We start from the raw sequence: 12,408 nt of genomic DNA on the forward strand, positions 1-12,408 counted from the left end.
CATTAGTGATATGCTGAAGGTATGATCATTAATATGTGAATAGCATATTAATTAGAAATGTGTAATTCTATTCTACAATTATAATCTTTATGGATAAGCTTGGTAAAGACTCTTAGAAATTTTTATAAATAGAACATTTGATATTATACTGTTTATTCTTTGGAATAACAATAACTTTTTAATTAATATCAAAAAATATTTTACAGTTGAAATGAGAAAAAATGTTTTATTTTCTCTATCTGATTGGCCTCTAGAATGAAAGTCTAATAGGAGCATGATATTTAATTAAATGTGGTTGTCCCATTGCTCATTAAACCTACAACAAAAATTTAAAAGAAAATGGCACACGATCCAGAGAAGGGAATTTGACAAAGTTTCACAAGTATTCAATGTCAATTACAAAAAGGTCCACATGTTTGTTGTTCTGAACAACACTTTCATGCATGCTTCCAGCAAATCATTCATAATAAGACTTCTCGCAATTTTTGTTGTTGGCCTTGTTCATTTTATTGTAGCGGATTCGACAATGTAAATCCCCAAATCTGGAAATTATGTGTTCATTTGTAAAAGCGATAATGACAACTTTTCTGTGTACGATCCATTTTCAATGGATGTGTCGGATCCTTTTCAATTTTTTCATTCCTAAATATTCGAAGATACAACAAAACATTCGACGACTCTTGCAAGAAATACAACGGCCTTAGCAAATACACAGATCGATTGGAAGAAAACCCCTGATGCTCATGTTTTCAAAACCGATATTCCTGGCATTTATTAAAGTTTTATTTTTCAATAACAATTTTGTAGAAATTTTTTGTTTGTTTCAAAAGATATTAAAATGTAATATTATTGCTTTGTTGCATGGCCATATTCATAAAATAAGTGGAGGATGTAGCAAAGAAGTGGAGCAGAAAAATGAGAGATATCGCCGTATTGAATGCTCGCAACATAGGTTCTTGAGGGAGGAGTGCCTTGCTGAAGGTTATTTTAAATGCAATGCACTTCAAATTTTTGTAAAAAATATTAGAGTTTTAACTTGTATTAGTTTCTGTTTTTTCAAAAAAAAATGGAACAGATATTAAGGGTTTTAATCTTCAACAGAATTCACTTATATTCAACCAGTCTTTGTCTTTCAAAATTTTAGAAGAAAGATTAGGGCTTTCACTTATTTTTCATCTAGGTTTTGTCCTTCAAAATTTTGAAAGAAAGTTTAGGTATTTAACTTGTGATACGAGTTTTTGTCTCGCAAATTTCTAAAGAAAGATAGGAAATCACATCTGGGTGTTGTACTGTAGGTCTAGGAAATGTTTAATATTGTGTGCCTCTAAATTTTCATTTCTATTTTTCTATATGTTCTTTTACATAGATCAATATGTCTGTAACATACAAGGATATATAATAAAATGAACATTGTTTGTTTTTATTTTTTCTGTTAAATCCATTGTGATAAGCTTCAGTATTTTTTGTTTTAGCATGATAAAAATAGACAAGTGACAAAGAATAAAGGTTACCCGGAGCCTCCAGTGCGCTCACTGCTTCTTCTCCACGCTTCTCCAACCTTCTCAGCTATTAGGATGCAAATATTAAAGGTCTTTTCTTGTATATTGTATATTGACAATGCCTGATGTTGGAATTATCCTGGCACTTCCAGAAGTTTTTGCTTGCGATTTTAGTTTTATTTTATCCTGGTGCTTCTTCGAGAAGTTTCTGCAGTTCCAGTTTTATTTATTTTTAAATAATTTGTATTTACTGTATTTAATAAGTGGCGGAAGATGTGTTGTTCGACAACAATTTATTGAGCCGATAGGCTCTTAGTATGGGCTTTCTTGCTCGGAAAATTGTCAGTATCTCGGTAAATTTCTACCAGTCACGTTTACCGGTTGCTGGGTAATGAAAATCTTGTTGCTTGATCTACACGATAAATTAAGTGGGATCATGAATTCTTTTTGATTATTACATTTAATATATTTATTTTTAGTTGTGTTGGCAAGAAAACAGCGTGGGAATGGCATACGGTGGAGGCAAACGATAGTTAATGTGCTTTAATAGCATTAACCTTCATGTTTGATACTTTCTGCATTTGACATAATAGCAAAGTTAATGTGTCTACGCCCACATTTGGGAATTGTTTTCTGCAAGTGAATTGTTTGCTTTCCTTGTTTCTGATAAGAGAAAGCTTAATATGGAAGAGTCACATTGTCGTTTTCATTTTGATTTTCGTTTCTGGTTTCTGATAACATAGATTTATATATATGTATTTCATGCTTTATTCTACTCTTCCTTTATTCTTTTTTTAACTTCACACTATATAATCCATGGCATTGACATTTGTTAACAGTTAATTACTTGCTTGCTTTCATTTGTTTACTTGATGTATCAAAGACATTTTGGATATAATATTTCAGTTGTGGGTTTAATGCTTCATGTTTTCTTTACAACCAAACTGCATGGACTTCCAACAAGTCAAGATTTTGCAGAAGGAGCAATTCAAATCATCCGAACAGCTGACACATGAACCTTTTGAAAGAGATCATGCTTCTGTTATAGGTGGTCATAAGGTACCGTAAATGCAAAATACAACTGCCACTCCTTCAAATTATTTTATTAATGTCTGCATTATATCCCAGTTTTTCTTATTATTTAATTTCATGTTCAATTTTTACTGTGATATTCATAAGCTGTCTACAATCGTTCCATTTAAAAATTATGAACAATTTCAAGTTCAATATTATGTGAAAATACATTCCTCCATTTGCTTATCTTTAAAATAGATCGTATTTTAGTTCTTAACGTTTTGCCTCCACATGCAAGCATGATCCAACTTTCAATCTTGTAATAGTGATCTAGATGATAAATCGCAAGCCCCTAACTGAATTTTGCCAGAAAGTATCTGTACAGTAATTGACTCTCGCCATTTTTACCAGGTATTCCTTTTCTATTTTTGGGTCTACAAAATGTAATCTATTAGATATATGTTGACACTGCAATTTTTAACTATTTCTACTACTTCATTCTAATTTGCAACATGCATGGTCTTCCTTAGTTCAATAAAACTTGCAACATGACAACATGCACACCTAAACACACTCCTCGTCTAACGGACTGCAACCAGCTCAACAATTAGGTACCATCACACTGCCCTTTGAATTTTATTTCCTATTATGGTACCTTCCATTGCATTCTATGCTTCCACTTTACAGCCATATCTGCATTGATTTTACATTTTCCTTTCTACAGGTATTTATCACATATCCTAGACTTCAATGCTTATTGTTGTGCATTCAGTCACTCTACCCGAAATTCAAATGTAAGCATTGCCATGCTTCCATATATACTTCTTTTGTGGTGCACTTTTAACTTTGTCGAAGCCTCAACTAATTGCATTTTCTTTTTCTTTTCCCAAGTTCCCATATCTCTCATGCACAATTTCACATAGTTCACAGAGCTTCTTGTACATAAATTACTTTACCTTTACAATTGCTGAATTTTGGGGTCATCAAACTTCGAAGAAACAATTTTGCATAGTTCACAACTGTTAATATCCTCTTCTGATTACAATAATAATATGACATTTTTTGCTGCTATTATTATCCTCTTTCAGGTTGCCATGCTTCACATGCTACATTTTAGTCATCAAACCTTGCAAAGAAACTATTTCACACAGTTTCCAATTGTAAATGTGCTTTTTCAATTACAATAATAATAACAGACTTTTTTGCATAATAACACACTTTCTTGCTTGTATATGGAATTTATCTACCTATTGCATTTTGAAATTACTATCGGCGCTCCGTTGCACCCATATAAAAAATGTGCAACTGCTAGTTTAAATTGGCAGGGAAATTAGTTTCTTACTTGATTTACAGTTGGTGTCCAATTACATGTCTACAGTTTCCAAAATATTTCAATTTCTAAAGTTTTTGGGCATTTATATTTTCTTATTATTAATTTCTTTTAATTAAATATTTTAACGACATTCACCAATCATATTAAATGTAAATAGTTAATTTAATTCTTATTCTCACTGCTCATTGGACGAGGCGAAAAACTAAAATGTATCCGTTATAGTTATGTCGACGATGTATCCGTTATAGTTTATGTTGTCGACAGGAACTAATAATGTAGGGAAGTTAATAAAAGTGGAGGAGTGAATAAAAGCGGAGGAGTGAATGGAGAGGAGGATTAAGTTTAGGAATTAATAATCTCTCTTTATTTTCTTTAATAATTTCCTATACATTAAAGAATAAATTCTTTTTATTTAAATTATTTATAATACTTAACTATAAGTTTTTGATTAAAAAACAGCCAAAATCAAGGGTGACCCGAAAGAAATAGAAAAACTATTACTAGCACTTGCACTGCAGACACATGGCAGTCAGCCAATCCCTACTCTAGTAATCAAAAACAAAAATTGTCTACTGCTATTGGATAACCCGAGATTGAAACCAATCTTGTCCAACAAGCGCCATAACCAGCAGTAAACCATCATAATGTCATTACTATAACAACTATTAAAAGTAGCAATATTACCATGGAAACAAGTGTTCCAGCGACAAAAACTAAAGCAAAAAGGCAGGAAACCAACCATACAACCTAATTATCAGCACTCGTGTTCTTAGAGAGCATGAGCCCTATCCAGTCATCAGCCAGGAATAGGAACAATTCCTTAGTGGTGTCGCTTCCCAGCCCTTCCGGATTTGCCTTATCTTGGTGGAGCAAGCACAAAGAGGTAGTTGACGAGTGCATCACTTTGACAACAAATTTCCCAATCTTGTCGACATAGGACTCCAGGTGCTCCAAATTTTTCTTAACACCATTTAGGTCTTCAGAGATAGCCCTGCAACCCGAACACTGCTCCGCCTCTTTCTTCTCCCTTTCATCAACAACAGTCTTCCTGCCATTAGAGTGTCTACCATACTCCTCTGAGGTGTGGGGCAGGGGAGTGTTGGAACGAGGGGAGGTGTTCTTGATATCCTCCTTGATGGTCTCTGAGTCAGGGACATTAGTGCCTAAATTGGAGGAATTTGAGCCCTCCGTGGCCTCCAGATCCTCCTCCCCCTTCCACTTTCTACTTTCTCATAATCCTCCTCATCTTCATTGGCATAATGCTTTCTCATGACCATTTGCTTCATCCTGAATTTGTTTCTGTGGGATCTGCGCGGGATGATACCCTCCTCAGTATCAAACTCAACAAGGAGGATTTTGGGTTCCTTTCTGGGTTTCTTGGAGGTGGGTTTTGCAGTAGAAGGGTTGCATTTATTTTTTCCCCCAAATTTAAGGGGGCAGGGGGGCCTTGGTCAGGGGATTTTTTCCCCCAATACTTAACTATAAGTTACTTCAATTAATATAAATAATTTTTAATTTTCCAATGTACAAATCAATTTTAGAGATACAAATAGATTTCGGCCCTTGACCTATTACCTATCAAAAAAATAAAAAATAAAAACAAATTTCAACTACATAAATAATATTCTAAATAAAATTATAATTATCTAATTTACTATGTAGTAAAAAAGACATTTTATTAAAATACCTCCCCTTTAATTAATTAACAAACTTAGATTATGAATAAATTTTAATAATGTAACAAATTTTTGTTAGTGTAGGTTTTTTATTTTCCTTATGTTAGGGGGTATTTATTTTTCCTACACATATATTTAAGCTCACTTAGGTTAATAGGAGTGGTTTATATGAGGACATGTGGTGAAATACTTCAGCTACATGTGTAACTCTCCACCTCATATGGGTAGTTGAGTTACACACCCTCTTTTGGCTTGTTGTGCCACTTCTCATAACCATTATTTTGTCATTTCCTAAGTGGGTTATGGGGCAGTTGGGTTACACACCCTCTTTTGGCCTTATGTGCCAACTTTCTCAACTCCTTTTTTGTCTTCATATATGGAGGTTATGCCACATGTTTTGGCATTTACCAAGAAGGTAAAACCTCCCACTTTTTATGGGGAATAAGAGTTAATGCACCCCTTGGATGTATATGTTTATATTTTTCTATATAATAAGCACTATACTCTCACCTTCACTAGTTAAGTGATAGCTTGGTGAGAGTCTTCTCCAAATTCTCTTCTTTGTCTCTATTTCTCTCTCATATCAAAATTATCTTCATTCAGCTATTTTGATCTTCAATCATTTGTTGCGTGAGGAGTTGCATGTGATCTACGATCGACATCAGATCTTGGCTCGGTTCTCGCTTCTCGCAAAATCTCACAATTTCAATACTTAAATTATAGATTAAATCTTAATGGTATAAAATATCTTTTAATTATGAAATGTAATTATTTAAAATATGAATAAATTCAACTTTTGAATAAAGTCTAATTATAAATTCTAAAGTAACCTTTTTTTTTCAGTTTATTAAAAACTAAAACTTTATTTTTTACTAACTCAGAATATAAATAACTTTTTAAAAATCATATCAAATTGTATCTAATAAAATAAAATTCATTTGCTTAAGAGAAAATTTTATTAACTTTATTTTAATTAGCCGACAGGCTATTTAACGTGGGCATAGCCCACCGAGATTGTCTCACACTTTGTCGAAAAAAGTTTAGGAGAGACTGAAAAAGTTTTACGAGCCGTGAAACGATGACTCAATACTTGGAACATATGTATCTTCGTGGCATTCTGTTGTTTAGTTCTCGTGCCTTGTCTATGCTTCCTCTTTTTCTCAAGCAAACCACGTGCCTCAACAATGCTTCCACATTTTGCATGGTAATCCACGTGCCTTTCCTATGCTTCCACATTTTGCATGGTAATCCACGTGCCTTTCCTATGCTTCCACATTATATGTCTTTGGTGCAACTGTTTAGGAACCCTGTAAATGCTAGAAGATGGGTGTATACATCTCAAGGGAGAACACTTGCCAATGGTATTTACATATCTGTAAAAAAATATTGTCATACATTTCTTGCAGTCTATGAATCCAATGGATTCTATGTTATTTGTAAAATAAACATAGAAGAGCTTGACAAGTTTGTAGATGAAAGAAAGCAAAGTCTAGCAAGGGGATTCGATCTATAGCCTTTAATTTTGGTGTTGCATGATATCTCGAGCCAAAAAATTTCTTATCGCCTCTGATCTATGGTTTAGTTTTTACACTTTATCTGTTTTGAACCCTAGAAACTGATGGTGCTCTTTTATTTGCCAATTCATCAGAGCCTATTAATTTTGTTGTAGACATGGTTGATCAAGAAAGTTGCATGATTGCTGCATTGTATTCCTAATTTCTATAATAATCAGTCGGCGAAACCCAGTTTTAGTTGATTAAAAACCTATGTTTGACATGAATACTTCTCCAATTCTTGGTCATTCATCATCAATCCATTTCATCTATATCTCAATCCACAACATCTATATCTTCATTCATGCCAATGAATACAAATGATTCTATTTCAGTTTACAACATGTTTGAAAGAGGAGCAACTATGTGACTGTGTCTATATCTGATCAAACATTATATGTTTTGAAAAATATAAATATGTATCACTATCTGTTCATCTCTTTTTGTATTTGTGGGACTATCATTGTGTAGGAGGTTTCCTTTCTTACAAAATTGATGATAGGAACTTTAAGCATAAAAAGTACTTACGTGCCCACTATGAGTGATTGACAAAAACAAGGCACAAACTATCCACATGCTTACAGTGTCTTTAGTCACATAGTTCATCTCAATAAGATTTATCTCTACACTTTTATGGAAATCATGTGATATAGCTAATTGGAAAATATGTAATATTGACTAAAAAAATTAACTGAATCTAAATGCAAATTAAATAGGAAAACGTGGAGGGAGGACTTAAAAGTTCTGTCATTTCAAAAGATATAGAGATTGAGAAACTCAAATCTCTATCATAATAGTAATATTTAGATATAGTTTTAAAATTGAAATAAGTGATTTTTAAAATAATTTGATAATTAATATCAATCAATATTAACATTAATATAAAGAGTTTGTAGATTTGTCATGATTGTTAACAGTCGGAACAACATAATTGGGCATTGAGGTCGATCTGGAGAGAATTTTCATCAGAAAAAATTCTAAAATCCCATCTATTTTCGAAAATTCTGATCAAAGCGAGTTACCAAAAGGGGTTTGATGAAGATCCATCTATTTTATGAAGCCTGACCCATTCTTTGCAGCGACTGGTGTTGCTTCAGTTATACATTATGCCTCGCCCTAAGAATATTTTATGAGATTTTTAAAAAATATTTATAGTTATAATTTTGATGATTCATACCATACATTAAATATGTACACATCAATTTTTTTTGTAATTATGGAGAAATTAATTCTAAAATTTGGTAGATTTCTAAAGATTTATTTTATCTTTTAAAATTATTATTATTTTTTTAAGCAAAACAATCTCACTTTGAATGCCTTCCTTTAGATGTCCTATCCTTCACCATGCTCTTAGGTGGCCTTGTAGACTCTGGTGACCTCTCTAGAAGCAACTCCCTCCTTGTTGAAATGAAAGAAATGGAAATGCATTCATTGTTTTGTAGAAGCAACTCCCTTCTTGTTGAAATAAAAGAAATGGAAATACATTCATTGTTTTCTTGATTTTGTTACATACATCACCTTTATTAATGGGATTTGCAAAAGAGGTAAGAGTAGATGAAGGCTTTGTTTTATTTGCTAAGATATAAAAGTTGCACGATGAATGTCTCAAGTTAGTAGCTGGAATTAGGATATTCCCAATTCCTGTGCCTGTGAACAATATTATTTGGGATATTTCTGATTCCTATCCTGTAAATAATATTAATCACTAAAAATTGATAAGATGTGATACAAATATCTTAACTTATTTTTCTCTATGTTTAGATTAATTTGAGAGGGCTCGTTTTTGTTTATGATGGAGCGTATTGTTATTTGCATTTTTCCTACTAGCTATTTCAAAGTTTTAATTAATAATATTAATTAATGAAAATAAAATCTATATTAAAATTAAAAAGATAAATTATATAAATTACTATCAGCTAATTGCATCTCATTTAGATGCAAGCGCTAGTATATTTAATAGAGAGAGAGGGGGTGTGCGGAGTGGGGAATCCTGCGGCCAGTACACATGCAGTGGACTATAGGTTTGGGGGGAAGTAACCGCCCCCTCCCAGCTCTCCCGCCTTTAGGATTCAAAATTTAAAATTTTCTTATATTTTATTTATTATTTATTATTTATATTTTTTTAAAATGTAATGTATTATTTAATAATATTATTATTTTTAAATAGATTTATTTGATAGAATTGATCTATTAAAATTTCATATATATATATCAAATTCAAATTTAAACTTAAATAAACTCAAATCTTGAAAACAAATGTTAGAATATAAATCTAATTTAACAAAATAAAATTAAAAAGAATATACTTTCCTTTTAACCACTAAGATAGTAAATAATCGATATAAAGGAAGGGTTTCATACATTTGTATACACTTTTTTTTGAAGATGCTACTTGATGATCTGAAAATTTGAATTTTAATGAAGGGAAATAAAATATATTTTCTAACATAATCTGAAATAAAGAGAATATTTTTGAGAGAGGAGAAGAAAAACCTCTATATTGTCTAGCCCATTTCCTTATAAATCCCTTTCCGCGTTAAAACAAAATATTATCTAAATCCCTTCAATTACATTCAATCACTAAATCCCCTCAAGAAAATACAACATGCAAGTAAAACAAAACCCCTTCTTTTTTTTTCTCATTTTTGAAAAAAGACATGCAAATATACATCAAGAAAGAATGGAACCTGGATCTACAGATGAACAAAATCCTTTTCATTGAATCCAACCCTTGTTATATGCCTACAAAATTCTCCTACAACTAACATGATATTGAAAACTAACTTCATAAGAATTCAAAGATTATTTTATCACAAAACAATGAACTCCCCCTTTTTGAAAATCTAACATTCAATATATAGAATAAGATGACTATTTCCCACTACCAAAAGGAATAAATGATTTACAGATTCTTTTTCCCAAAATAATTCCATGCAAAAATGATTAATGTCATAGTGGGGGTTACATGCATATTAAATTTGAATTTGAAATTCTTTCATGCAAGATATATTCTTTACAACTTGTCATAGTGGCCGTTACATTTGACCATGCATTTAAAATCTGAATTCGAAATTTGCTTCTAGAATCTTCTCATTTTCTCCTACGACATGTGCTTGATTAATATGCTGAATAAATAAATAATTTCCAAACTTATGTCCTTATGATTGAGTCACCACTTATTAATTCTTCTTTTAAAATAATTCCACCCTTATTCAATTTCCATCAAGAAATATAAATTTTCAAATAGATTTACGACCTAAGAGTGTGTCACCACTATTTAATTATTTTTTATTTAAAATAGCTTCAACCCCATTCTATTTATCATTTCTTAACAATACTCATGAAATTCAAAACAATAATAATAACCATAGTTGTAGTAGCAGTAGTAATAACAATAACAATAACAATAACAATAACAATAACAATAACAATAACAATAACAATAACAATAACAATAATAGCAATTCATATCAAGGTCCAAAAAGAGGGTTATGACAAATAAGATGTTATACAATGGCTAGGGTAAAAAAATATGTTATGGTTGTGCTTGTGAATCCTTAAACAAAATTGGGAGGATCAACCTCATTCAAAAGGTCAACATCATACAACCAAAAAGTCTTCATATTTGTGTTCTTTTCTAAGAGATTGAAAGAAATAATTGTTGGTGTAAATAGTGAATTTATCAAACTAGTTAGCTATTAGCATACCTAGAGGTAGTCATATTCACATTGCTTAAGTCTCCACTTAGGTAAATTTAGTATTGCATCTCACCTCATTTGATTGAGATGTGTGTATTCCCTTAGTGAGACGCCTATTATATATACATGAACCACTTCCTCACACACTTATCAAGTGTGCTCACAAGTGTCCCAGTTTTGGAGGTTTAGTTAGTTGTATCCAACTTGTTTACCTCATTTCTATGCCTATATATGCAAAGCTCTCTATGTACATTACTTGCTGTAGACACCTAAAATTTTCCTGTCATAATTAAATGGATATTTTATTTATTTAACTATTTTATCCTAAGTCTTCTATTAATTAAATAGATCTTTATTTATTTATTTAATTCACTTATCATCTTCTAGCCTTTCCCTATTTAAATAAATATTTTTATTTATTTAATTGGCCCCACTTCCTCTATTAATTAAATATATCTTTATTTATTTAATTAATTCATTAGCCTTTTCCCTCCATGACACTTGCCATTCATCTCTTCATTTTTATCCTAACTACCCCCTTCATATTTTAATATTTTCTATACCTACCCTTTAATCTTAGCCGACCATTTATCATTTCACCTCTTAATAATATTCCTCCATTTTCTAAGGTGTCTTCTATATAAGAGGATTTCTTCATCCTTTCATAACCCTAATGACATATGCAATCAATCTTCATGCGATCAAACGACTTCACAACCACAATACATTCTTTGTTGAGCTCTTGTGCACACAATGCATAAAATAAGAGCAACTATATCAAGCAAGATCAATGGAGATAGGAAACAATGGAGATCAAACCCTACTAAGCATGTGAATGGTATAATCTTCCTATTTTGTTGATATTTTACATGTTTTAGGTTCTTCATTGGTGTATGGTGGATTCTTAATTGTAGAACTAAGGTTTAATGTGGTTGGATCTTTGTGGGTTTTACAATAGTTTTATCTTTCCATTTTCACCCTATACACTAACACTCTCATTATGTATGATAGATATTACTATTTGTTCTAATTTGGTTTCACTTATTTAGAAGGTTATTGTGCATTCTAATTTTGCTATGCCCTTATTCCTAGAGTATACATGTGTCATGAATAGTCGAGTTGTGGCTACCTTAACTCCTAATTAAGTCATATACTCATTATTACATTTCTATTTAGTTAGTTAGGTAAGCCTTATGCCTATATAGTTATATTTAGGTTGGCCAAGGTGATATATTGGGCATGAATATGATATATATAGGAGGCAATGTATCTTATTTTAGGATCATATTGTGAAGTGTATACTCTTAGAGATATTTGGAGGTCTGCCCCTTTGAAGTGGCTTATTATTTTTTTCTATTATAACTAATTCTCAATTATATTTAATATTTTATTCCTCATTTGTGCAATTTATTTTATTACAAGTTGTATTAGAGCATGATCTTGGCACCCATGAAGGCAAGCCATTCTTCTTCAAAATTGGAGGTCATTTTAGAAATGGCACATATTTCAAATTTGTGTTATTTTTTAATTTTTAAAGGATTTTTGAAGAACATATAGAAGCACCTTTAGTCCATTTTTTAGACAAATTGAATTAGAATCAAGCAAGTTATTGCAGAATTAGAGATTTTGCCCTAT

At 31.5% G+C, this 12,408-nt stretch overlaps 1 long non-coding RNA gene across 2 annotated transcripts; it reads left to right on the top strand.

Annotated features, from left to right (window-relative positions):
* Positions 1–423: 423 nt before the first annotated feature.
* Positions 424–3,690, top strand: LOC131067811 (uncharacterized). 2 transcript variants are annotated; one of them, XR_009111874.2, is made up of 5 exons: positions 427–2,558; positions 2,840–2,924; positions 3,044–3,124; positions 3,238–3,307; positions 3,602–3,690. It is a non-coding gene; the product is annotated as an uncharacterized LOC131067811 (long non-coding RNA). The 2 variants fall into 2 exon arrangements; XR_009111873.2 differs by having other exon boundaries at positions 424–2,924.
* Positions 3,691–12,408: the final 8,718 nt, after the last annotated feature.

The sequence above is a fragment of the Cryptomeria japonica genome, chromosome 8, assembly GCF_030272615.1.
Source record: "Cryptomeria japonica chromosome 8, Sugi_1.0, whole genome shotgun sequence".
NCBI lineage: Eukaryota > Viridiplantae > Streptophyta > Pinopsida > Cupressales > Cupressaceae > Cryptomeria > Cryptomeria japonica.